This window comes from Myodes glareolus, chromosome 11 (genome assembly GCF_982192425.1).
Source record: "Myodes glareolus chromosome 11, mMyoGla1.1, whole genome shotgun sequence".
Taxonomy (NCBI): Eukaryota; Metazoa; Chordata; class Mammalia; order Rodentia; family Cricetidae; genus Myodes; species Myodes glareolus.
The window spans coordinates 35,254,165-35,278,715 of NC_142036.1; the positions used below are offsets into that span (position 1 = coordinate 35,254,165).

At 45.3% G+C, this 24,551-nt stretch overlaps 1 protein-coding gene across 4 annotated transcripts in view; it reads left to right on the top strand.

Annotated features, from left to right (window-relative positions):
* The window catches only part of Ston2 (stonin 2), a 154,903-nt gene that overhangs the window by 97,123 nt on the left and 33,229 nt on the right, over positions 1 to 24,551 (top strand). The window lies entirely within an intron of this gene.

Here is a 24,551-nt window from a genome sequence, read left to right on the forward strand (position 1 = left end):
TGGGCATGTTTTTGAGAGGTGTTCTGTTTGGTTAGTTTTCAGTGGTCCTGAGACAAAGAAATGTCTTTCTCTGGCCTAGTTTATTAGAACTTGTAACCTGATAGCCTGGCTTAAAGCAAAACTTAACATACTCAGGACTTCTGATTAGTATAACTTAGCCTTTTGGCCTTGTAGAGACTATCCATGCCAAACCTCACCCCCCCCCCAACCTACCCACTCCCCTACACCTCACCCCCTCATCCTCCCACCTCCGCTTCCAAATTGCTCACCAAGTAACCAAATAGGTTTTGAGAAACTGTGCTAAGGGCTTGTGGTCATTTTAATGTGTGGGCCCTTCTGGCTGATTGAAGTGTACACCTGATTATTACTATAGCTTTAAAGAAAACCAGTATGACATTTTGTCCGAAAAGCAAAGAGAAAAATCTATTTTAAAAGGTTTTATTGCAGAGAGGTGACCTGAGGTAGTGTTCGGGAGTGGAAAAGGTCTTAAGAGATAAGTGAGTTTAATTAAATTTATGTGAGCACGGAAGTATTAAGGTGGCAGCAGTCCAAGAAGAGAAAGGGCTGGCGTTTGATGTGAACCTCGTGTAAGGGAGAAAACTGAGATCTTTGTACCATGTGCTGAGGACTCTGAGAAAGGAGGGTCGCCAGACAGATGGAGGAAGCTGGGAAGCAGGTTTCTTGTGCGGAATTCGGGCCAAGAGCTTCTCTCTCAATGCTGTGGGTGAGAGAGTCATTTAGAGCAAGCAAGTTGCGCATTGTTAGCATCTGCTGTACTTCAGATCTCCTGAAAACAAGCCACAGAGCGCACTGGCGTGTGGCTGCATACAACCACTGCCTCTGTTTCCCAGCCCCACCTAAACCTGAATACATGGGAGAGGGAAAAAGAAACAAAAAACCAAAAAAATGAATGACAGGCATGATAAAGAGCGACGGGTAAAGTTAATTCAATCACACTAGTACTGTGTATTTGAGATGCGCTATTCTCTTCACAGCCCCGAGGAATTATCTCATGATTACATTAGAGTGGGAAGCTGCGGAGCTAAGAGGCAGGCAGAATAGAAACTGTGATAGAAACTGCCCTAAGCAGAGTTTCCCCGCATGATGCACGTGGATAGCTGGCTCATGCCCAGGGCCCTCTTACATGCATGCTTCTTTGGCACCTTAGAGCGGACAGCACCAGGATTCTGTGTAAGGAGCTGCCTATACCGAGCAAACCTGGGTTTTCAAGCAGCCATGAATAGCTTTGGAAAAAGAAATATGAAGGCAGGAGAGCACTTGAGCATAAAGTTGGTTTGTGAGAGCAGAGGGGGTGGGGCGCTGGATGAAAAGCCTCTTGAGAGGGTTCGCGCTCCTGCTCCAGTCTGTAGGAATCCCCGCGAGCCTCCTGCTGAAGAGAGTCGTTGGCTTGTCTTCAGCGTCATTATCGGTGTTCCCGGGGTGATAATGCCAGATGTTTGCTTCCTTATCCAAGTGGCTTCCCTTGGCTAATTAAAAGCTGAAACTAACTGAAGGCCTCCCAACCAGTCAGCTCTTGAGAAGTGGAAGGGAGAAACATTGTGCTGGGGTGGCTTTACCTGGCAATTCCTAGTTTAAATCTATGACTGTTCATTTGTGACAGAGAGCAAGTGGACGTACCGAGCCGTCCCGTGCCATGCAGAACACCGAGAACTGTTCTGTTCTGACTTTGCAGGCGTTTGCACACTGAGTGTTTTGCATGATAAGATGATATTACTCTCCCTACCAAACCTATCACACTCCCAGATCTGGAACTCTGGGACAGAATACCTCGGGAAGAGAGTGGTTGATTATTTCTCCCATTGGTGCCCGAACATCCTAGGCTTTTGTCTTGAAACAAATTGAATGCAGTGCTTGCTTAATTGGGCTTTTCTGAGGCATCTTCATGGCAAACTTAGAGCATCTCTTATTCTCTTGGGTTTGGTCCTCTTGGTGCTTGGTATTGTAAGCAGCGGTCCTACCCAGCAGGTTGAAAACTAGACTTACAAACCCTAGATAAATAGTTGAGGTGCCTATTTAACATATCAAACCCAACCTAGCCAAATATTCAAAGTCCCCGCAAAAGCCAACAAGGAGACCAGTCTGGTATGTAAAAGCAAAGAGCCTTTGTTTCAATCAAGTTTGCAAACTCGGTCTCTCCACATGCCCAACGTATTGGAATAACCGGAGAGCCCTGAGCTCAATTAGAATTGGGTTTTTATAGTAGTAAAGGCGGGGGTGAGGGGTTTCTGAGGTTCAGGACCCATGATTGGCTGACATTTGTCTAGGGGTGTCCTGGTGAAATTATGCTGGCAGGTGATCCTATCTACAGCGGTTGGAATGTTAGGCATTTCCTTTGAATGGTCTGTTCTTGGGCAGTGGTCTGGTCCTGCAACCAAGTATTGCCTCAGGGTAGACTACTGAGACTCAGGCCTCTTATTAAACTTATCAGGGCCCGAGTTCTACTCTGGCAGATGATAATGGTTGGAAATAAAGAACTTCCTTTGGGTGACCTGTCCATACTTAGCTTATCATGGCTCGCCCCCACAGCCACCAGGTTTTTCCAGCATCCCTCAGCCCCTACCTATTACAGGTATGACTGGCATACCTACCCTCGACCCCCTCTACCCCAACTCTCCAGCCTAGGGGCTGGACTGTCTTTCCTGAGAGAGAGGTTCTTCCTTATATAATCCAGCCATTTTGGTTACCAGCCCTTTTTATACCTTTGCTCTCTTGGTTACTGCACCTGGTTCTCCTCTCTCACCTCTCTCTTCTCCTCCCCCTCACCCCACGTGGCCCAGCTCAGAGTCCTGTGCACTCTGAACTTTCCCTGATGTCCCTGCCTCTGGCTATGCTTTCCTTTTGGCCTTCAACAAACTTTCTCCTCTACCATACCTAAAAGAACTCATAGCCTTTCCTTTCCTTTCTTTCTTTGTTTTTTTTTTTAAATTTACATTAATAAGCCAGAGCTAAGCTATGTATGTACTCCTCTAGACAGTTTTGCTTTTGAGAAAGGTATACTTTCCCCTTCCCGCTTGAAGAATTCCCTCCAAAGAGCCCTTAGGAACTTCCTAGTTGATCCTACTCACCCGTTAAGCTTTGTTCTGCTTGCTGGAATTCTTTCTTCTTCCACCTCATGCTGACCAGACCTCACAAGTAGGTGTTTAAGGCATTCAAGTGGCAGTGGTGAATGGCACTCTCCAAAAGGTCGTGGTGATTTTTCTAAAAAACAAAACAGAAGCCATCCCTTACTGTCTAAGAACTGCTTCTAAGTCTCAGGCAGCATGCATACGTGTTGGAACCCAGATCTGGAAAAACAGTTGTAGATGTAGTCGACATAGTTTTTGCATGCTTCCTAAGTGGTGACAAAGGGCAAGGGTGAGTGACCTAGGGAGACAGAGAACTAGCTGAGCCCTTAGCTCAAGTAGAGTAGCCATCAGCCTGTAATCTCTAGCAAGTTCCGGGTTCCTGCTTCTCTGGGCTCTTTGCAATTCTTACGTGTTACCTTTGCCATGTAACGTTTCTTCTCATGCTTGGGTGCTCCTCATGTGAAGGTTGGAAGGTTGTGCATGTTCTCCGAGGATGTAGCAATGTCACATCCCGAGCCAAGGAAAGACAGGTTTGCCCTGACCAGACACTCATGTCATCCACATCTTCAGATGCCCCAAACCATGTTACACATGGTGCTGGAAGCAGCCAGATTGCTTCTGCTCTGGTGCAAGCAAAGCGGAGGTCAGAAGGATTTTAAGCGGTACATGCATATGTGTGCAAGCATGGGCAGAAGTAGAAATAGGAATGAAGCTTTAATGTGAGAACCTTGTATCTTTTCTAGATAAAAGTCATAATGATACAGCCCTTGCTTAGATTCACACATGGCTGCAGCTGACATTCCCCCCACCCCACCCCATTCTGTGTAATAAATTGATTGCAAAAAAAAAAAAAAACCCAAAAAATGGGTTCTGTCGTTCTCTTTGAATCTCTTCCATTGCAGCATGATTTGGGACTCCTTTTACCAAGTGGTGCTGTTTCTTTTCCCGGACTTCCCACCTAGGCTTGCCTTCCTTGCTTGCGCTGGCCAGTAACATACAGAAGTAAAGGTGTGTGGCCCTTACTCCAGATCCTGGGAGACCTCGTATACCTGTGCTTGCTCTCTTGAAATAGATGCTCCTTGGATGGCTTTTAGTGGCCCAGAGACCCACATCCACCAGCGGATAACGATTGTACCAGCCAGCTGTCCAGACACTTGTATGGCCCAGCCAAGATCAGTCAAGCCACAGACTGATGACAAATGCTTGTTGATTTCAGCTAGAGTGCAGATGGGTTTATTATGCCACCCACAACTAACTGATACATTTCGTCTACCTGGACTTGGTTCCTGAGCACATTTTTGAATCAACTAATGTCATCACAGACTTGATTTGGTCAGCACATGGAGTTCTGTTAAATTGATGTTGGGTGAGACGTCCTCAATTCTTAGGATTGTTACCACCGCCGGGATGGTTTTTAACAACAGGCTTGTGTCGTGTGCCAGTATTCCATCAAATATTGTTTGATATTTGTTTTGATCTGATATATAAGTATTGATGGAGATTTAGAATCTGTAATGTGCAAAGCTCTGGCCAAGATTAAAAGCTAGTAACTGAAAAAAAAGGCTAGTAACTGGTGGGTTTTGCCAATCCACAGAATTGTCATTACTGCAAATGCAATGATTGCAGTTTTTCTAGTACTTAAGCACGTAACATTTGGTCTTTCAGAATTTGTTACCGTCTCTACTTTTAGCTGCAGAAATACATTTTATTATTATCTTTAGAAAAAAGCACATTGGCCCTGATGCTAGCTGGAAAAAAATCACAGGTGCAGTTGATAATTACAATTATGTAATCTTGACTTCGTGTTCTCTGGGGCTTAGAACATGACGTGAACTCAAGAGGCTTGGACATTAGGAAGGCAATGGGACTCCAAATTTATGGGGTAATAAAGGAAACTATCAGAGATGTCTCTTTTTTTATTACATGTTAAGGAAATGCAAAAAACTATTTTAACTCTTAGACTACAGGTAAACTAGTATTGTGTTGGGTAATTCGGTTGTTGCCACAAACATGTACAGGCTGGGCATCCTTTAATCCCAGTCCTGGGGCTGGCAGATATCTGTGAGTCTGGTCTACATAATGAGTTATAAGCCAGCCATGGCTACATAGAGGAGGAACCCTATCTCAAAAAAAAAAAAAAATCAATACAACTACAGCATCCCTGTGGCATACAATACTGTCCGTTTCCTCACCCCTCTGCAGGCTGGACCAGGGAACCAGCTAATTCTAGGCTGAGCTCAGATGGGAGTAGCTTTACCACCCATGCCCCTCAGTCTATTCTCACTGCTAGTGATAGCATGCGTGTGTGTGTGTGTGTGTGTGTGTGTGTGTGTGTGTGCGCGCGCGCGCGCGTGCGCTCACTTATGGTGATGGCAAAGACAAGCACATAAGCCATCTATTGTGTTCTATTTCCAGCTTCTAATTGTGTCCTCAATCTCATACCATTCTAGTACTCAAAGCATCTCACATGACCAAGTCTAGTGTCAAAGGTCAGGGAAATAGATCTGCTTTCTTAGTGTGGGAAATGGTAGTAGGATTACTACCTACTAAGTAGGTAGTAGGGTGTGTGAAGGAATCATACCATTTCCTTTGGAAAGGATCATGGAGTTATAGTTGGGTCCCCGAGTGGCCAAGAGGCAGGGAAGTGTCCACCTTTGGAGCCAATCTGTTTGCTCCTAGTAATGTGGAAGTAGCATCCGACCTCGTTAGGATCTATTGAGTGAGATTTCAAAAGAAAGGAATGTTGCAGAGAATTGACTGAAATCTCTATGGCATGTCTTTATTTCCACCTTGGCCTGTAAACCATGCAGGTCACTCGGTGACCTGTCTCCTCTCCAACTGCTGGAGACATCAGGTGACATCGTTACTCCAGGTCCTATTACATCCCTTAGTTATCATTTATGTTCTCTGGTGAAAAATAACCAGTTCACTCTGTAGACCAGGCTGGCTTTGAACTCAGAAATACCCCTGCCTCTGCCTCCCAAATGCTGGAATTAAAGGTGTACACCGCTACCACCCAGTTTAAGGAGAGCGTGGCCCACAGAATCAACTAAGCAGGGCTCATAGGGGCTCACAGAGACTGAAACAGCGGTCACAGAGATGTCATGGGTCTGAGCTAGGTCCTCTGCAAATATATTATGGTTGTTAGCTTGGTATTTCAGTGGGACACCTAACAATGGGAGTAGGGGTGTCTCTGACTTTTTTACCTACCCTTGAGACCCCTTTCCTCCTACTGGGGTTGCCTCACCCAGCTCTGAGAAGAGGGTTTGTGCCCAGTCTTATTGTAATTTGTTATGCTGTGTTTGCTTGATATCCTTGGGAGGCCTGCTCTTTTCTGAAGGGAAGCAGAGGAGGAGTGGATCTGGGGGAGAGGAGTGGCTGGGGCGGGGCTAGGAGGAGTAGGGGGAGGGGAAACTGGTCAGAATGTGTGAGGGGTGGGGCGGGGGGGGGGAGGTGGGCAGAAGTAACCAGTTTCTATCTGGTCCTGTTGTTGGGCTCTTATTACACCTTGTAATTAATTAATTATTACACAGCGTTGCTGTGGTTCAGATGTTGGGGTGAATGTCTATTTCTGAGAGTTCATCTTTCCTTCTTTAACTGTGGCCTGAGCCTCCTGTTGAGATAGGAAATCAGTGTTTTAATATAGGATTGTGGTCCACAAATATTGTCCAGGGTGGAGACCACATTGTACACTGTTACTAAGAACCCTGATAGCGTTTTTCTTTCAGGCCACTAGTTGATGGCCTAAAAAACAAAACACAGGCTTTGCATCCATGTGTTGCATCAGAGCCACCTCATAGCTCAGCACAACTGAGGTGCAAAGGATCACACCTAGTGACCAGCTCAGAGGAGCATTTGTTTAGAGACAGGGTCTCACTGTGTAGGCCTAGCTGGTATTGAACTCACAGACATCTGCCTGCCTCTGCCTCCCAAGTGCTAGTTTGCATCACTCGACCCACGCTCTATCTTATTTTGAGACGAAGTCTCTCATTGAAACAAAAACCCTTCATTTTGACTGGGCTGACCAGCCAGGGAGCTCCAGAAATCAGAACGTTCCCTTACCCCATGCACGTATTGCAGGAATGTGTGACAGTGCCTGGCGTGTGTGTGTGTGTGTGTGTGTGTGTGTGTGTGGTTGCTGGGGGTTCAAACCCAGGTCCTTTTGCTTGTCCAGAAAGCAGCCTTACCCACAGTGCACCCTCTCCCCGCCCTTTTGGCTCTTGCCTGGCAATCTGCTGCGGCCTTGTTTCACAGAAAGCTTATGGGATGATATTACCTACTTACTGCTATTAGCTCCTAAGAAGCTCCTCCTTCCTTCTGTCTGTGCTCCGTGGGAAATAAGGAAGTTGAGCAAGGAGTTGTGTTTGACACCATGAGATTTCCACTCCACAGTGTAAGGAAAGACGTCTGGATTAAACATAGGTCATTTCTACAGTGTATTTCCCAAAACATTTCATTGACATCTTAATCACAGATATGAATAGGAAGTGGGAGCTGTTTTAGAGCGCCTGAACACTGTTTCTTTGTGTATTTTCTAAGTAGGACCTGGCTTTTCTGTTGCCAAGTGACTGTGAATGAGGGCCCGTGGCCTCATGTTCAACATTCATGTACCATGCTTCTCTAACAGAATATCCTATTTCTATTTTATGTTGGGGGGAGGGACTTGATTTAATTAAACAACTTATTTAAACCAATTTGTGGGAGGCATTGAGGGCATTAGGGCAGGCTCTTCTAGTGATGTGGTTTCTTAAATTAGCACCCCCAAATTATCGGATCATTGCCCTGGCCCAGAACACGCAGAATGTACTGTAACTACAGAATACTCTGATTATCTTGGAGAGATGGTTTTCTGGTGATGTCTTTGCTGAAACTTCATGCCTCTCAAATAGGCTGATACTACACTGTGTGCTGTGGTTTTCACAATAACTTAACATCCACCTCCTCCTTCATGGTTAATACCATGCCTGGCTTGTTTTCCATGAAAACTCAGGATTCACATAATGATATGTAAATCAGCGGGCATTCAGTGGGTGGCAGAATGGTTATATGCCAAGAGAACTGCCTCCAGCACCAAGGAAAAGAGGGTTCTTCCCGGGTATTTCTGCCCCTGGCAAGGGCTGGGAAGGGTTAATGTTCTCTCCCAGAGCGGGAGGGATTTGGATCTGGATCTCAGCAGAGCTGCCTGAATCACATTCTCCCTGCTACTATAGCAACAGGTTGAGAAATTCTGCCAGCATTGTCGCCTGCCTGCCCACTGAAAATGCCTGAGTGGCGGGGCCACTTCATTGTCTGGGGACAGCTGCACTCTCTCTGTGACGTTTCAATGAAACAACTCTTGGAAGAAGCCAAACCATCAATGCAAGTCTAGAGCTAAGAATCATGGACAGGCAGAAGGAGATCTTATTTTGATTGGAGGGTCTTTTCCAATCCTTTGTCTCTTGAAGAGGTGTGAGGCGGGGGAAGAGTGGAGGTTTAATTTGTAGCCAGCAGACCCTCTCCTCCATTTTCAGTGAGGCATTTCTTTGGAGAGACACCTCGTGGCCACATTCAGGACACTTTCTTTTATTCTCTCTGTCAGCACACAGGTATAGATAGGCAAAGCTCCTGAAGGACTGTGGAGTTTGGAGATGCCAGGGTGTGCCAGGGTGTGGGGTGTCCCTCCACAGCTATCAGGCCTTCTGACTGGTATGCTGCCTTTCTTGTTTATTGACAAGAGCTAACTGAGAATGAGAAATGGAGGAGTTCTTTTTTTCTGGATGGGGGGGTGTTGTGATGGGAACGTTGGGGAGGAAAGTCAGTGATTAGTTTTGACTTCAGAGGTTTCACAAACAAAAATGCCCAACCTGTTACTCTAGACTGCAGCGTAGGGTCTCTACTGGGGCAAGGAAACCTGAGGTGTGGGAATAATCAGAGTTTGGAGCTAATCGTAGTTCCTTCTGGGATAATGAATGAAATTAGTAAAGCTTAATCTAAAAAAAAAATTGTTCCGTGTGTTTGTGATTTGCCTTTATATATGTCTGTATACCACGTGTGTGCCTGGGGCCCGTGCAGGCCAGAGGTGGGCATCAGATTCCGTTGGACTGGAGTTCCAGATGGTTATGAGCTGGGAATCGAACCCAGGTCTTCTGAAGAGCAGCCAAGTATGAACTTTAGCAGTCATTTGAATTCACTGATCTTCTTACACAGTGCTATTCTACAGAGAAATCTACTTGGTTCATTATCTGTATCTGGCTTGCAAATGTGTGCTGTGTGCTGACTTTTTTCTTTTTTTGAGCCTTTATTCAGAAAGAGCGCCGAGTTTTATTTAAAATGTACTTTTAGGGTAGGGGAGGAGCTTAGTGATGGATCACTTACATAGCATGAGCAAGGCCCTGGGTTTAATTCTCAGAACCCCTCACCACCTGAAATATCAGTTGAGTTGTTTTTTATACTTAAACCACACAGTCCAAACTCTTCATCTTTTGTAGGTTTCCAGATCTCATCATTGCAACCTCAAATTCCCTCAAATAAGTCATGTGATTATAAGGGCACTGTGCTTAGCCTAATCAGTAGTGACCCTGGCTGTTGATGTGGGGATTTAACATAGTCACATCTTATGTATAAACATGAGAGACTTGAAAGTGATGTCTAGGCTGGGCAGTGGAAGCAAGGTGAATCGCTGGGTGCACCAGGCTTTATGGAAGTCCAGAATCTGTCAGCCACAGCCTTAAGGGTCTTCCGATTTGCTTTCTCTGCTTTCCTCGTCTTTTACCCCCTGGCCTTCCCTCGGACCTAAAGCCTGAATTCTCATCACTGATCCGCTTGTTAGGCAGGTTTTCACTTTCCCTGGCTGGACTGCGAGGCCTTTGGGGGCAGAATCTACGAGATGAGGTGAGGACTTGGAAGATCACACAGGAGTTTCCGAAAGGATGATTATATTTAAAACAAAACGAGCAAACCAAAAAAAAAAAAATGTACAAACAACCAGAGAGGGATTTCCGGTTTTGAAAGGATTGGCAAAAAAACAAGAGATCATTTGATTCTAAGCCCCCAAGGCTTATCTAGATGCCTGAAGGGTGAGAATTTCTCAAGTTTAAGGTGTGATGGACTGTTATCACCTGGGAGAGGAAGCTTGGGGAGGGGATTTGATGGCTTTGGAAGATGCAAGTCCTTTGTTTCTCAGAGAGTCTGTCATTTCAGAGGAAGTAGCCTGGGGTGGGGGTGTTGCCTAAGCAAATTAGGTTTCAGTCAAAAGGCTGGAATCTCCAGGCTCAGGAAACCCAGGCACCCTCTATTTATCTTCAGAACAAGCCTCAATAAGAGTTAGGGCAGGTAAAACTGGTTATTTTTCAGTGGTCCTCTCCTTAAAGGGGGTCTAAGGACAGAGTTAGTTGGCTGTCTGAATGGATGGTGCTAGTGTCCCTTGGACCAGCACCTGCTGGCACACCAGCATTTCTCCTGGCACAGAAATGTCCGTAGCCTGCCTGCCTCTAAGCTTGGTCCCACCCACACCAAACAGATTGAACCCTAGCCAGGTTCTGGTCTTCCCTGAGCCACGTCAGGAGGAGAAGAATGACAAAAACAAACACACAATCCCTCTTCCTCATAGACAGGAAGGATTTAAGCCAAGAATGCAAGGTGTGCCTGGTGGCCTTTATCCCCAGCTGCACAGCTGCTACGCACATGCACATGGCTTATTTACTTGGGTACAGGCAGTATGGTGTGTCATGTTGGCCAGAGACCAGGAAATAATTGAGTTGATAAGCAGCCAAGTCTGAAGGCACATATGTCTTCCCAAGTAGTATGGCTGGCTGCTCCTTCCTTGTACAAAAGCACACCAAGTAACACGGGAGGTCATGGTGCCTTCCCATCTGATGCCCCTTGGCAAGTGTTCCAGAGAAGGTCTGCTACAAACACTCCGGCTCTCCTAGCAATCGGCCCGGTGGTGGACTTATTCAGGAGAACATGTAATAAGGCAAATCCAGTTCCTTCCCTTTACATCGCGGCTGTGCCGCTTTCTAACTGTCCAGCCAGCAGCTGTGTCGCTTGACTTCTTCACCTCATCATATCTATCTTACTTTGAACGCATGGCAATATATCTCCTAGAATTCTTAGGAGACGCAACTATCTAACAACTTTTTTTCCCCTCTACAATAACTGGCCCATTGTGTTCATTTTCTGTTTGGTTAGTTTTGGTTTTTCAAGACAGGCTTTCTCTGTGTGGCCCCGGCTGTCCTGAAACTCACTCCATAGACTAGGCTGGCCTCGAACTCAGAGATTACCTGCCTCTGCCTCTGGAGTGCTGGGAGTAAAGGTGTGTGCCTCCATGCCCGGCTGTTGATTTTTTTTTACATGCTTTTTTGTGTTTTGTCTTGTTTTGTTGAGACAGGGTTTCTGTGTGTAACATTTCTGGCTGTCCTGGAACTTGCTTTTTGCAGACCAGGCTGGCCTCGAACTCACTGAGATCTACCTGCGTATGCCTCCCGAACACTGGGATTAAAGGTGTGCACCACCACTGCCCAGCCTGGCAGTTAATTTCTTTTAATAGATATTTGTGAGCGACAGCCTCTTCTCTTCTGGCCATTTCCAGTTGGAAACATCTCTTAATATTTGACATTCTTTATATACAGATTGTATTGGAATGCGGCAAGAAGAAGAAGGAGCTGAGCAGAACCGAGGCTGTCCAGGCAGGAATGGGGTGTTGGAAACCTAAGCCCCGTATTCTCCCTCCTGTGCTGTCCAGGCAGGAATGGGGTGTTGGAAACCTAAGCCCCATATTCTCCCTCCTGTGCTGTTACTCTTTTTTTTAAACATTTTTTAAAATTTATTTATTTATTATATATTCACTTGCCCGAGACGGCACCAGATCTCATTACAGATGGTTGTGAGCCACAGCGTGGTTGCTGGGAATTGAACTCAGGACCTCTGGAAGAGCAGTCCGTGCTCTTAACCTCTGAGCCAGCTCTCTAATCCCTATGTATCGCTACTCTTGCATTGTGCTATACAGCTTGAATATCCGTGGTGGCCTTCTAAATACGAGGTGCAAAAGGAATAGGAATTCTACTCCGTCTTCCAGGAAGTGAATTTAGGTTCTAGTCTAACCTCCCTTCTCTAAGTCCTCCTGTGCTTGCTCTTTAGCTCAGATTATGTCCCAAACCTGCCACATGGAACAAATGTCTAGCTCAGGTGAAGAAGCAAGGCGGATCACTGTTGCCAGAGGATGTCGTGCTAGCCACAGATCGGCAGTCCTACAACCACTTAGAGGAAATGCTTTTTTAAAAAAGTCAAAGAGCAGACAGACCCAGGATGGAACTTTCGCAGGCATCTAACCTCAAAGGACGTTCAGGCTTGTGCGAAAGGGATGGGAACCATCTCTGCAAAGGCCCTGGAAAGAGAACACGGGAAGAGGAAGCCGGAGCTTTCCTGTCGTCTCTGCTGTGGTAGAGGTGACAACACACTGCAGATGCTCAGGGACCTGCTCCATCACTCGTTTTCTAACCCCCAGAACAGGAGCACCAACTGAGCATCACTACAGGGCTGTATATTGTTTGGCTTAATCTTAAGAAAAGCCGCTTTTTGCTGTGTGAGTGGCTTTGCCAAGGCCAAGGTCAAGCCTGGAGGCAGAAGGTCCTTCTGTAACCACGCATCTTCTTAGGGTGCTGCGGGAGCCGCATGCCTCTGTGTTAGAAGCTCTTTTGATAAATGCCATAATCTCAGCTCTGGAAAGGCACTTGAGAACTAGGTACCGTTACCTGTTATTTAGACTGGGCATATAAGCTAAATTTAGGCACGTATTGTATCCAATTAGTTACAGTTTATCAATGCTAGTAGATGTAAGATTAAAAGAAATATTTTAATAAGTCAAAAAAATACTAGCATATGTGGGTACTTTTACCAAAGATGGCGGACTAGCACACATGGTTACCCTTACCAAAGATGGCAGTGAGGTTAAAATGGCAGCTACCCACGTGTTTGTATTTTTCCAGAGCTGCCATCGTCTGGAGATAGAAGTTTTACTGATCTTAACATTTATAAAGCCCATGACCTGAGGGCCTGGCGTGTAATAAGTTCACAATAGATGTTAGCCATGATTAACGCATGCCTAACTCCCGGAGGCCAACAAGACTTCTTGGCTCTGTGTAGCTCAAACTTTCTTGCTGTTGCTGCTGTTGCCACTGCTCCTGTGTTGGCCACAAGGAGATGGTAGAAGCTGTTCACGCTGGCCAATCTATCTGCCGCTCCACGGAGTCTTAGCTGTTCATAGGTTAGAATTAAATGACCCTTGGATATTGTGTCTCTCATTGCCACAGATGGTAAAAGAGATGGAATGTTATAAGCAGGCTGATGTAATGATGGGTAGGCCAGTCAGTGTCTTCATAGTGACGGCAGGATAGCGCCATATATACACACTAATATGAACTCTTGTTTTATTCTTATTTGTTCATCATTTGTGCTTCACCAAAGCTGTGAATTTTTTTTAAAGATTCATTTATTATGTGTATAGCATTCTTCCTCCATGTATGACCGCACGCCAGAAGAGGGCGCCAGATCTCATTACAGATGGTTGTGAGCCACCATGTGGTTGCTGGGAATTGAACTCAGGACCTCTGGAAGAGCAGCCAGTGCTCTTAACCACTGAGCCATCTCTCCAGCCCAAAGCTGTGAATTTTTAAAAATGCTTTCTGATAAAAAATTAGGTGGCTTGCATGGTTGCGTTTCATAATAAAAAGAAGAGTGAATAGGAAATATGAATATGAATTCTTTCTCGCATTAATACAAGATCATCTTCCTTACTTTCAAAAGGAGAGTTGAGGGTTTAGGGTATTAAATGAATTCTGTAGCCAAAGGGCAGAACTTTAGGGACCCACAGACAGACAGAGTCTCTTGGCCTATTCCTTCCCCATCATTAACAGGTCATAAAACAATTCTGGAGCCATTGTTCGAAATGTAAGGAAGATGACCTGTGTGAAGGACTTTCAGCTACCACCACCTCTGGCTGAGTCTCTTCCTGTCTTTGGCACTTACCTCTGCCTATCCATCAGAAAACCCATCCCTCTGTTTTCAAAAAGAACAGTGATGAGAAAATTAATAGTTCCTGTTTTCCCCGCTGATTCCCAAGATTGTGCGCTCCTGCCTGCACAGCCATGGTTACAGTGGTACAATTTCTGCTCTCCTTTATGGCCCAGAGATTGGCATTGTGACATTGCTACAGATAGACCTTCAGCCCGGTCTCTCCAAGGAGCTATCAACTCTGCGAGCACAAACCCTAGGCAATCTACTAAGCAACTTCAAAAAATTCTCTTAACTAAATCAAGTTCCAAATTTTATACAGACTTTAAAGAGAAAGTAACGGGCTGGAGAGATGGTTCAGCTCTTAAGAGCACAGGCTGCTCTTCTAGAGGACCTAGGTTCAGTGCCAGCATCCACGTGATGGCTCACAGCGGACTGTAACTGCAGTTCCAGGGGCCCCAGCACAGCCTGGCCTCTATGGGCATCAATAAGCACAGGGGACACAGACATACATACAGGCTAAACACCCGTACACATAAACGTTTAAGATAAAAAGGCATGAAGAAGCATCGGGAGAGGCACACCCTTTCCAGATATAGCAATTGATCGAGACTCAGCACATCCTAGGCTATCCCAGACTAGACTAAATGGTTCTCAATTTGTAATTTAGACCCGATATTTGGTATTTAATTCTTTGTGTAAAACCGATAATAATTACTGTAACAACATCTTAGTCAGGCAGCGGTATGTGCCAGACAGCATGATAAATATTTCTCCTGAGATCTCATTTAATTTTCATAGTACTGGGAAGTAAATATGATTTTTCTCATTTTACTGATACAGATACTGAGGCCCAGAGTCAAAATTACTTGATGGGGTGGGGGGTAAGCATTTGACAGTTTATTTCTAGGTCCATGAAATCAGGGCAGGCAGATGCCATGGATAGGCTGTACAGCTGGTTCTCTTATTAAGTCAGCCGGTTCTACCTGGCCAGCACTGCACAGCAGCCCGCTGTCTGGAGTTTTGAAGACATGGCACATATAAAGCTTCCTAGGTTAAAAAAGGCGCCTGTCTGTACTCTCCCTAACAACCCCGTCTCTTCTGGGCACATTCTATTCCTTGAGAATGTCTGTTTCCGCCATTCATTCTTGTATATTTCCTGGTCTGAAAAACTGCCCTTTTTCTGGCTCCCCCTACAGTCCGTGAGACACTAGGCTCAGAAGATGTTTGGCACCAAGAAGAACCATGACTGAGTGCCCTGCTGTTAGCACATGGTCCCTGTGGTTATGCTTTCTCAGCTCAGAGCACTGAAAATAATGCTGGGTCTGAGCTGGATTGCACAAATCCAGAGAAAATTTGTCTTGACGGTGACTAATGACCATAATAATGGTTAAAACTCATAAAATTCTGCTCGGGAAATCTTTTCCAAACCAATTTATATTCAGCAGGCAAAGGTCATTCTTCTTCCTTACAATAATAAAATAAAAGCTATAATAGCTCTAGATATATTATCCAATTTATCAGCCGCACCCAGGCCATGAGGTATTAATCCTTTGTGATGCTTTAGGAAATTGAAGCCACGCTTCGCTGTCAGACACGGGCCAAAGACGGTCAGATCCAGATTTCTAAACTGCACTCTGGTGCCCCTTTAAAAACAGATGTTTACTCTTTAGCTTTAATTCTGTTTTCAAATACTACACCCAGTCAATGCCAAGAGATGAAGTTTTGCCACCGCTTAGGCAGGCTGAAGACCACATAGGTGTTCTGAAAGTACTTGCAGAGAGATGCAGTCAAGGCATGCCTCCTATCCTAGCTGCCCCTGTCAGTGTTTGCATGGTTCGCTAGCTTAGATGCATTTGGAGGTGCGGCTTGTGCTGCTTGTCAGTCATGTTAGCATTGGCCCTAGAGGACTGGAAAGAGTCACTCCTAAACACCTTTCCAGGAGAAATGGTGTTTCATCAGCGTGTCTTCCCCATGCCTGCTAGCTGGTATCAGCATGGCTTCCTTAAACTACCCGATTACTGTTTGCCCTTTCGTTCAGTAAATCAGTGTTTGTTGTGAAGCCACCAGCTGAAAAGATAGTAATAACTCTGATACTCAGGCAGCTACGGGGCTGGGTGTCTTTGCTGCTACTCATTAGAGGGCGAGTTTTCATATTGTACTCCATTGATGCCCAATGTTAGCTAGGTTTTCCCTCTCATCCTTGCCCTAAAGGCTAGTGAGAGGAGCGTGCTATCGCTTCTCCTGGGCATACTCGAACGAAGCCTGTTCTTTAAAGTCACCCTGCAGTAATCATGGATGGATGAAGACTGAGTTCCTTGAAGGTGAACTTTCCGTTCATATAGTGCGATCATGCAGGCTGTGTTTGCTATCATTGTGGTTGGAGTGCAAAATTCCTCTTACAGGTTCGTGTATTGGATCCCTCCCTCACCTGTCTGAGAAGGCTGGGGAGCCTTGCAGGAGGAGATGGGTCGCTGAGGGCGAGGCACAAGCTTTCAGGTTTTGTAACTCTCATCCTGCTTCCTGTCTGTCAGCTGTCTGTTTCCTGACTCCCAGGGCAATGTGACCTCACGCTCGGTCGTGGTACCTTTCCCACTGAGACGGTCTATATCCCTTCGTAAACTGTACCGGAGTATGTACAAGACCATGCACTGAGGCACCACCTATAATCGCCCATGTATGGAAACTACAAATATCTATAAACACACCACGGGATAAACCGTATTCATGCACTGGGATACAGTACGGAAATGTTCATCTAGCACATGCAACACTGTGAATGAATCTCATGAACATAAGGACACTATACTGTCTGGTCTTACCTGTGTAAAATTCAGAATCATGCAAGCAACTATACGATATGAACACTCACAATAGGCATGATGAGACGGGACAGCTGGTGGAAGGGATGGGGCGAAGTGATGTCTTCCCGAGTGCTGGCTGTGTTCTGGCTTTGGGTCCATTAATGTCTTCACAAACCGCATTAAGCTGTAAACATAGTTAGAATTTATGTTCTTTTCCCCTGTGCTTGACGTTCTAATAAACTGTTCGCAAACAGCAAAGGAGAAAGTGAGCCTGGTGCTGTAGGTCCATAATCCCAGCACTTGGGAGGTGAAGGCAGGAAGAACTCTGTCAATACGGGACGAGCCAGGACTGGGTGGTGAGTTCCAGGCCTACCTGAGCTAAACGGTGAGAATGCGTCTAAGAAAACAGAAATGAAAAAGAGGGAGTGGAGACAGGGACACAGTGAGAAAGAAAGAAAACACAAGGAATGATTACTACAGGTTACACTGCCCTGAGTGAAACGCATGGAGTGGTTGTAGAAAGAAGTAGGTTAGTGTTCACCCTTCAGGGGCTGGCTGAAGGACATACAAGGGCTCTTGTTTCTTGTGAAGGTTCTAGAGACATGAATTCGTACAGTCGTGACTATCTGTGTATCCCTTCCTCTCTGTGTGTTCTACTTCGGCCTGAGGAAGAGGATGGTTTTGAAGCTGGAAGTTTTTTGGCTCAAAGATGAATTACCTAAGCTAATTTTTTCTTACTGTAGACTGTGAAACCTCTCCTTGTCTTGAGTATGAGTTAAGTCAGAGTACTATAGTGTTTCATGTTACCTCATCAGCTCACTGGGGACAGTAACAAATCGGGACAGATTCTTCCTGTGTTGAGATTTGAGGCCTCTCCCGGAGCTTTGTTTTGTTCGTGGAATGACCTCGTGTCATTGTGAATGGACCTGTCACGGTGTGTTAGTTTGGTGGTGCGATGACTCACCCACTGGGGCAAAGGGCATCCCTGCTTATCAGGACTATGGCTTGCTGCTTGTTCCCACACCATGCCATTGGCTTCCTTTTCCTGTGTTTACTCACAGACACACCTGCTGGGTACCACACAGTATCTCAGATTCTAATAGAGCATTTAATAATGAATAAAAGCAGCGCAAAAGATAAAATGAAATGCTGGAGCCTTTACCTTCCAATTGTTTTATGGGCCGGCAATGAAATAGCATGTGCTTCTCCTGAAAACGGCAGTTCCTTTTCCTTCTTTCTCAGCCTCTAGTAGGTACATTTTTTCACATTCTTGGCCCATTTACATTTCCTCAGAGTAACGTTCCATATAAGCAGGCTAAAAGCCATTTGACCCGATCTCTCTCCAACAGAAGCCATCCATTCTTAGCCCATATCTTCCTGCTCCCACTGCTCCTAGACCTTGCTGGCAGTGCATTATGTTAATGATAATTTCGGAAAGAGCTAGCTGTTCTGTACAAGGCGCTTACCCGGCACTGGTTCTCGTTATCTTTGGCTGTTACCGCATGGCTACGGGGTGTTGTTTTATAAGCAAAGGTCTAAGATTTGGTAGAAGTGGCACCAACTTTCCCCACCCACAACCGATTCATGGTAGAGTACCATCCCCCATCCTCTTGGGTGTCTCATGTCAATGTAGAAGTGCGTGAGGTGTTTGCTCTTCTGATTCAATCATGCTAACTCCCATCTCCCTCCAGTTTGCCGGTTACACGCATGCAAAGTTACGTGGTTGGCAGAGGTTGGCACTGTGGTCTTTGGCATCATGAATATGTTCTTCCTTTCCTGGTACTAGTTTGACTGGGATGTCAGTAGGAGCCAGGTGAGCCTTGCATACAGATTCTGAGCTCCTATTTTAGAAACACATAGCCTGCTCTGCCATCATAGGGCCACCACACCTATGCTGTTATCTGTATTAAAATCTTAGATGCACCTGAGCCTTCTAGTCTCTGCAGGAAGAGCCCCTCCTGTATTGAGAAAGCTCTGCTATCTTGGTCCAACCTCACTAGGCTGGCTCTATCTGAAAGACGTATTACCTATTGCCAGCTTCTGTTCTCGACACTTGCAGACAGGCATCCCATGCTGGTTAAGACGCGTATTGCTGTGAGATGGGCACAAAGCTGGCAGCTCATAGATAAATGATCTTAATGGATACTTACGGAGGCACCTGCTGTTCTCTCTCTCTCTCTCTCTCTCTCTCTCTCTCTCTCTCTCTCTCTCTCTCTCTTATTCTGTTCTGCTCTCTAGCTTTCTCATAAAGCATTCAGACTGAGACAGCTGCTGTTGGGTCCGCAGGGTCATGCCATAGGTGAGGGCTCAAGCCATACTCAAGTGAGCAGGGCATCTCAAAGCTAGCAAATCGCTCTTGGTTTCCTGGACGATACTCCCATAACTGTGACATACAATGGTCTTTTCTCTAACTTCTCCTCTCTGGCTACTCACTAGCCAGAGGGGGAAAAGAAGAGCATGGCAGAGTATGCCAGTGTGTAGTGGGACCAAGCGTAGGTCACAGCTTAGCTCTGCTTGCAGGGATAGCAACCTCTAACAAGCGGACTGGGGCATTCACAGTGACTTTCCCAGTGAGGACTTTCTAAGGCTACCTTTCAGATCCGGCAGTTTAAGCCATCTGATGCAGTTGAGACACTTGTGCTCAAGAGCGGACACCTGTCTCATGCTGGGCTTTGGGCGGCATGAGGAATGGAGACAGGGGTTAAGCTCTTATTTCCAGCTGCGTGCTTTGTTTTTGTAGGCTAGGAAGTCATTCTCTAGAGAGCCGCAAATCCTTTATTGTTCATTTCCTCTTCCCCAGAAGGACGTGTCTCTTGCTTGCTAGCTGTTCCATGGCTCCAGTATTCCCACTATGGGCCCATTCAAAGTCACTGTCTTGTCCAAATAAACGTTATTACGTTTTCCTTTCTAATGACAGGTTCCTGGATAGAAGGATCACTTTCTGCATATATGGAGATGGTCTCAATATTGAATATACATGTCAATGAATGTTGCTATTTTTATCATCTTGTACTAATTACTAAGGTTAGAAACTTTTGGTGTTTCAAGACAGGGTTTATCGGTGTAGCCCTGGCTGTCCTGGCACTTGCTTTGAAGACCAGGTTGGCCTCGAACTCATAGACATCCACCTACCTGCCTCTGTCTCATAAGCGCTGGGATTAAAGGCGTGTGCCACCACTACCTTGCTTAGAACATATTCTTGAGCTGAAAGGCCATCCAGCTTCCTGTGTGGATGCACGCCTGCTCTCCCGGCACTTTGGAGACTAAGACGGGAGATTCTCCAGTTTAAATCTAGCCTACATAATGAGATCTCGTCCCGGGGGGCCAGAGGACACTGGAGAGATGGTTCAACACTTAAGAGCACTGCCTGCTGCTTGCAATTGCCCACACCTTGCCTCTGTGGGTACCAGGCATGTATGCAGTGTCTAATACACATGTACCACCCACACACTACTACATATAAAATAAATCTTTAATTAAAAAACACCAAAATTATATAACATGAAAATTTAAAAATGACATTCAAATGTATCCATGTGTCCCCCATGGGCCTCACATCCACGCTTCAGTGTGTAAGGTATGTTATCTTTAAAAGGAGGAGACTGAGACTCAGAAATCAAGGAAGACGCCAGCTGTGGCCGTGCACACCTGTAGTCCCAGCACTCAGCAAGTAGCGATAGGAAAATCAGGAGTTTACAGGTTCACCTACCAAGGGAGCTTAAGGCTATCCTGGGCTGCCTGAGAGCCTGTCTCATCCCCTTTACCCTCCCCCCCCAAAATGAGGAAATTGCTTGAGATTGACTAGCCCTGGCGACACTAAGCTGTGGCCCCAATGCTGTGTATAGAGGTTACTCTGGTCTTAGGCTGCCTGTAAATTCACTTCTGTGACTTGGATCTTAGCTTCTCCACTTATGTGGCTTTCACTGATCACTGTAACTCTATGTCTTACTGTCCCCCATCCCTAAAATATGGTTACAGTAGGGCCTGTCCTGGGTAGGTAAATGGGTATCTTAGGGTTAAACAAAACCATTTGGTTCCTCGCCTGCGAGGAATGCCTAGCGTGCAGTAGGGGAGTTAGCTTGATCTCTTCTGTCATATATGCAAAGATGGGGTGGCAGGTACCCACATACCACTCTGCTACGTGTTTAACTGCAAAGGAGATTCCAGCTGATCACTAAGAAATGCCCTAAGTATGGGGCACAGGGCTACTGCTGGCCAAACTGTCACAGTGTGTCCCAGCTGAGCAAGAAGCTTTAGCCTGATCACATTACCTAATCTGGGGCGATTCAAGTCCTGCTCTCTAAATGTCAGCTGGGATCAGATTTACTCTATTAAATCAACCCAGCAGTATCACTCATCCTTTCTCCAGTATCATCCTTTATGACTTTTCATATAACCTGTATTATCACAGAGGTGGCCAAATACTGCATTTACATACCAGAATTGGGATTTTAATGATCTGCCCTCTGTCCTCAGTCGGTGTACCAGATGTGTCTGTTAATAGCCTAAGCAGGTACTTCCAACAGCTCCTTTTCTTTCTTTATCTTTGCACTGCTTGGTTTTTCTTCTTCTTCTTCTTCTTCTTCTTCTTCTTCTTCTTCTTCTTCTTCTTCTTCTTCTTCTTCTTCTCCTCCTCCTCCTCCTCCTCCTCCTCCTCCTCCTCCTCCTCCTCCTCCTCTTCTTCTTCTTCTTCTTCTTCTTCTTTCTTGTTTCTGTTTTTCTGTTACTCCATGAAAATTCTCAGCCAATGTTTATTTCATCTTGAATTTTGAGACGGGATCTCATGTAACCCAGGCTGGCCCTGAACTCGACCTGGAGCCAAAGCTGGCCTTAAACTGCTGCCTCTTGTTTCCTAAATAGTGGGGTAATAGGTATGCTGCCACCATGCCTGGAAAACAGGCTATAAAATTGCACTTGCAGAATAACATCCATACGTGTGCCTATGGATGTTCGTGCACAAAATACACAGCTTGAATATAGCACGCTCCAGTATTGATGTTGAGCATCACGGGCAGCAGCAAGATTTGGGTATTCGTCATTATCTGAATGTTTCTCTGTGCCTTCCAAATACTTTATGGTGTGCTGATTGGTCTTATGCCTACTTGACACACAAACTAACGTTATCTGAAAGAGGGAAACTTAACTGAGAAAAATGTCCCCATAAGATCCAGCCCTAAGACAATTTCTTAATTAATTATCAATAGGAGGGGGCCCAGCCAATTGTGAGTGTTTCCATTCCTGGTCTGGTGGTCCTGGATTCTATAAGAAAGCAGCCTAATCGGGCAGTGGTGGCACATGCCTGTGATCTAAGCAGTCTGGAGGTAAAGGCAGGTGGATCTCTGAGTTTGAGGCCAGACTGATCTATAACAGAGTGAGTTCCAGGATAGCTAGGGCTACCCAGAGAAACCCTATCTTGAAAAAAAACAAAAGGAAGGAAGGAAACAAACAAGGGAGAGAGAAAGAAAGAAGAGAGAGAGAAAGCGAAAGCAGATAGAGCAAGCCATGAGAGCAAGCCAGTATGCATCAACTCCTGCTTCCTGGTTCCTTTCCTGTTTGAGTTCCCGTCTTGACTTCCTTTGATGATGAATATTGATACGGAAATTAAGTAAACTCTTTTCTCCTCAACTTGCTTTTTGGTCATGGTATTTCATCACAGCAACAGGAAGCCCAACTAAGTCATACAGTTTGAAGCTGGGCGGCGATGACGTACACCTTTCATTCCAGTACTGGGGAGGTAGGACTCAGGTTCGAGGCCAATCTGGTCTACAGAGCAAATTCCAGGACAGACTCCAAAGCTACACAGAGAAACCCTGTCTCAAAAAAACAAAAACAAACAAACAAAAGACATGTAGTGCCAGTATGCATCAACTTCTGCTTCCTGGTTCCTTTCCTGTTTGAGTTCCCGTCTTGACTTCCTTTGATGATGAATATTGATACGGAAATTAAGTAAACTCTTTCCTCCTCAACTTGCTTTTTGGTCATGGTATTTCATCACAGCAACAGGAAGCCCAACTAAGTCATACAGTTTGAAGCTGGGCGGCATTGACGTACACCTTTCATTCCTGTACTGGGGAGGTAGGACTCAGGTTCGAGGCCAATCTGGTCTACAGAGCAAATTCCAGGACAGACTCCAAAGCTACACAGAGAAACCCTGTCTCAAAAAAACAAAAACAAACAAACAAAAGACATGTAGTTTGTTCCTTAAAAGCCAAGGAATGTAATATTTTTTTATATTTATAGGAACAAAATATTGTTGATTTAGAACATAATGACTTAGAACATGTATGCAACGAATCTGCTTTGGACTGATTTCAAATGTGAGTTACACTAGACTCAATACCCTGGAATCCTGAACCATTCTCAACAGAGGCACAAGGGCACTCACCCTATGGCTCTAGGGACAGATGTTGAGTTAGCATTAGTCCGGAGTTCGTTGAATGGTTGCTTTTAATATTAAGGGTCAAAATTTACTTTTCATAGTTCTGGAGGCTGAGAAGTCCATAATGAAGGTGCCAGCAGGTTCAGTATCCAAGAGGATCCTGGTCTCTGCTGCCGACACAGCACCCCAATTTCCTTGGTGCTCACTAGTGGCTTCCTAAAAACCTTTGTGTTGGGCTGGAGAGATGGCTCAGTGGTTGATTAAGAGCATTGCCTGCTCTTCCAAAGGTCCTGAGTTCAATTCCCGGCCACCACATGGTGGCTCACAACCATCTGTAATGAGGTTTGGTGCCCTCTTCTGGCCTGAAGACATACAGACAGGATATTGTCATAATAAATAAAATAAATATTTAAAAAAACAAAAAATAAAAAAAAAAACCTTTGTGTTGTACAAGAGGGCCAGACCCTGTTGGTTCAGGATGTCTAAGGCACACGGAAGTGATCTTACCTTCCCTGCTCTCCTCTGGTCCCCAGCTACCCGACTGCACTTCCTTCCCCTGAAATAGTCACAGTCTCGAAGAGTCTTGAAAAGGCTATAGTGCCATTGATTTGATATATAACACAGCTTATTACCCCAGATCCATAGCTGTAGACAAGTGTAATAATATATTTTCAAATGAATCCTTATGCCAACAATGCTTTCAAATTACCATTCTTTTCAACAGGTGTACTTTCTAAATTTTCTGGTTTTCTGTTAGGTTGCAATGACTGCCCACCTGGAACTGACCTATTCAAACAAGATAGAAGAAAACTCGCTAGTAACCCAAAAATACTTTGATAACCAAATCGTAATCTGAATCATAGCCAGGCAATGCTTGCTTACTGTGAACAATGAGAAGCAAGTTCATGCGTGTTATTTCCTGTTTATTTCCAAACAACCCCGTGGACTAGACCAGAGATGACTGTTCCGTGTTATAGTGAGCAGTTTGGCACAACAGCTCTCAGTAGAGCTGAGAGTAGAAACAAAGCCTCCTCCTGTTGCATAGCTTTATCAAAGGCCCCACAATGCTAAAACTCTTCAAGATCTTCCCCCAAGAGCTCACAGCCTCAAAGAAAAAAAATATAATACCAAATATTTCTATAACATTTACACCAACTCCGTCCTCACATCAGCGTAAAAGAATCTCCATTCTGCATTTAGGGAGTTAAGGCCTCTTGTGTTTAAGAAAGGAGCCAGGAGGTGAGTGAGCACCAATCACATCTTCTTCACCACTTGACACACATCGGGCTAGGT